The sequence below is a fragment of the Condylura cristata genome, unplaced genomic scaffold (assembly GCF_000260355.1).
Source record: "Condylura cristata isolate star-nosed mole 26May11 unplaced genomic scaffold, ConCri1.0 scaffold00014, whole genome shotgun sequence".
NCBI classification, from domain to species: Eukaryota; Metazoa; Chordata; class Mammalia; order Eulipotyphla; family Talpidae; genus Condylura; species Condylura cristata.
The window spans coordinates 42,572,467-42,576,479 of record NW_004567115.1 but is presented as its reverse complement, the minus strand read 5'-3'; positions in this window follow the sequence as shown (position 1 = coordinate 42,576,479).

Genomic DNA, 4,013 nt, shown 5'->3' with positions numbered 1-4,013 from the left:
CAACTTTAATATTTTTATTAAAGATACAGGCATAGGTACTAGTGCAATGTTTGTGTATGTGCATGTGCTATAAATGCACATAGCATGCAATTCAGTGATTACAGAAGAATTGAATGGGTTATTGATGCTAGAAATAAGTATACTGGAAAATAGTACTTATATCAGCTTGATAATTGTAGGCATGAAGTACAATGAAAGTGGGAAAGTATGATTGCAGTACATTGTAAATAAATCATAAAAGAGAGACCATAAATTATTCAATACAATTATAAAAATTATTTAAAATCTACATTAAAATGAATCATCACTCTGGAAGGTGATGATTTGGATATATTATTTTTGATAGGAGAGAATTTACAAATTATATGATAATATGACTTCAGTACTCATCAATTCTTAATCTGAATCCAATGGTTGAGTTAATCAGTGCTGATTAAATTAGCTTAATTTTTAATAAAGACCACAGATATGTAACAGTTATGGAAATAGATGGTAAATGGTAAGCCAAAGGGTGCTTAAATTCCTACCAAAAGTAACCCCAAACATCTCATGTTCAAAGAATTATCTAATAATATAGCGTAGTAGGTGGTAAATGAGCTAATAAAGTATGTAATCTAATTCTATGTAGGAGTCCAAACACCAGAGTTAAAATAACATTTAACTTTAAGATTGCAGTAATTTATATAAGATGCTTGGCAGGAGGAATGTGCTTTCTGCTATGATAGAAATGATGGCAAAAATAATGTTATTATTTGTATAATTCAGAGATCCTGAAACACTATATCTGATATTTAGAAAACATTAAGTTCATATCTACCACAATTTTGTTGGTAAAATGAGACTGAAAGAGAAAGTATACAGTGGATTAGTATTTGCCATATCGGTATTTAGTAAGATGCAAACATGAATGAAAATAATTAAGATCAAACTTTAATATATTTTAACTTAAACATAATTTGTGTGTAGGCAGTGACTTGTTTTATATCAACCTTCCTTTGTTCTTGGGACAATCTTAAAACAGCTTCATCTGCTCCTTTCTGTTGAAACGTTGTTACACTGTCTGATGGTGGGCATTCCTCAAGCTTCCATCATCCAGGCATGCTTTATTTCTACCATGTCTCTATCCAAGTCAGAGTCGTATCAGAGTTAACTCAGTATTCGTATCCTCAGAAATTTCCTCCCAATCTCCAACAAGATAGACTGTCTTTATACTTCCGAACATCCTGAACATATTCATTCTGAGCATAATTGTGGTAGAAATTTTGCATTTCTGAATGGGATATTTAATAAATGTTCACCCACCCAATTTTATTTTTATTAATTGAGGTAATATTTGGATACTCCCATCAGGTATTACCACTATAATGCACCTACCTCCACATGACCCATATTCCACCACCAGAGACCATTGTTTTTCCTTCCCTCTTTGTTCCGTCTTCATTCTTTCCTCTCCTCCTATACTTCCCACCTTAGTTCTCTTCAGCTCTGAAGAGAGCTATCAAAAGTTAGGTCTTAAGCTTGTCTTTGTAGAATTCTTAGTTAAGCTACTTTATATTCCACATACAAGTGACCACATCTAGTAATTCTTTCCCCTCCTGATTTATTCACTTAGCATTATCCCTTCAAGCTCCATCCATGCCAAACACAAGGCATGAGTCTGTTTTGATGGCTGAGTAACATTCCATTGGCTATATATAAAACATCTTCTTGATGCATTCATCTGTTTGGAGGCACTTGGTGGTTTCCATAATTTAGCTATGGTAAAGCACTACAATAAACGTGGGAGTGAAAGTTTCCTTTCATAAGTGTTTTCAGAGTTTGGGGTAAATAACAAGGAGTAGAATTAGTGGGTTAAATGGCAGGTCAATTTTTTAAATGCTAGAGACACTGCCTCTTTTCCATATGGACTGGATCAGTTTGTAATCCCACCAGTGCTGGGGGAGAGGGGGTTCCTTTTTCTTCATAGACTCACTAGCATTTGGTGTTTCCATTCTCTCTAGACCATTCTCACAGGCATAAGGTGATACTCATTGTCTTGATTTGCATTATCCTGATAAATTACGGTGAACATTTTGTCATGTGCCTGTTTGAAGTGTTAATGTCTTCTATGGAAAAGACATTATTCTGCTGTTTTTTTCTTCTGATTAGTCTTAAAATGGGTTATTTTGTTTGTGGCATTTGATGAGTATGCATATCTTTGATACCAATCCTTTGTTGGTTATAATCATCTAACAAATTTAAATTCCACTAAGGCAGTAATTGTTGTTCCCATTATATAATTCCTTACATATAACATAAGATCCATATATATTGAGTGAGTGCATGATTCTTTTTAACCTCTCATGTACTTCACTTCTATTAATGCTACCTCAAATTCTCCATTATCCCTTTTGGAAAAAGATAACATCATCTGGTTTTCAGTTTTATTTCCCCTTATGAAATTGTCAGTGTCTTTTTTTTTTTTTTCAAAAAAGTCTGCTTATATCAATCATATAGCAACTTATAGCTCAAATCTTTGTTTCCTTGTTACTATCATTATGCTTCAAAATAGCTCATTTACTTCCTTAGCTTTAATACCCCTCAACTGTGAACTTTATAATAGGCTCCAAACTGATCTTGCTCTCTCCTTCCTCACTTCTTTACATAAAATTGCCCAGTCATAACCTGCTTGCATTAATTCATTGTTAATTCTGTGACATTCACATGATGTCCACAGAATGGGATTTACATTTACATACTTTCACAGCTCACCATTGTACTATGGATTTTCCTCACTCTTTTTTAGGAAAGTATAAGTTAAAATGCCTATAAGTTCAAAAGTATTTCATTTCTCTGCCATATATTATTCTCAACAACATGGCATGTGTAAATTTTACTAAATCTTCCTTAATCTTTGTATAGGAGTTTTATGAAGGTAATATTGCTTTACAACAGTGTATGTGATTTATAGTTGCAGGTCTGTTTTTTAGATGCTTCGCCATCCACATCTACCACCAAAGCATTCATAATCAATTATCTAATGAAGTATGCTTAAAAATCAAAGCTCAACTTTAAAATTCCTTCCAGAAAATTCTAGGCAGTAAAAGTCTTAGAGTTTAATGCAGTGGCTAAATGTAGTAGCAAGGAGAAAGATTATACAGATGCTATCTTAATATTTTTAATCAATATTTATGAAACATGAGAAATTATATATGTGTATGCAAGCATTTACTTCTTAACGAGTTCATAAATAGCCAAGAAGTGACTTTAGTAAATACCCTTTGGTGATGGGTATCTACCACGTGCTGCAGATGTTTGGATTTCTAATTCAAGCATGAGGTGTCTGTTGCTCTCCAGACACAGGATTAATATGAACAAGAGTGTTCACTTTCAGAAATGAGTAAATTTTATTGAAGTAGTAAACAGAATGCTTCCTTGACACTCATGTTCTTCTCTAGCCTCCCTATGTCACAAATTAAATTAGAGACTTAAATATGTCGGAAACAGGCCATTTTTGAAAAACACTAATTGTAAATGATTTACATAAATAGCACTTTTAAACTTAACACTGAACTTACATGATTGGTTATGTTTGCTTAAGAGAATCATGCCTGTCACTGCTTACATGTATACTCACTGAAGTCTGGAGAACCTCACCAAGTTTCCAGCCTACTGGCATGGCCGTGAGGAATTAAAGTTATGCATGCTGGCTATTTACCCTGTTCATTCACAGCATGCATTGGTGCACACCAGCAGTAACCTCATCTGAAGCTAGAAAAAAGAACACTTTCACTGCCATTTGTTAAATTTGATAATAATGTCTACACTTAACTCTGTTTTATAATTCCTATCTATATGGTCAGATATGTTCAAAGAACACTTTTGAAGAAACCAAAAGATGAAGAGAATCACTCGCAAGGAATATTTTTCTGCCATACAATTTAAAAATTGTAGAACGTATTTAACTTGCTACTCTCATGTCCTTATTTTGTGGGAACAGAAAATGAATGCCAGTAAGAATCAGATTATTCTCT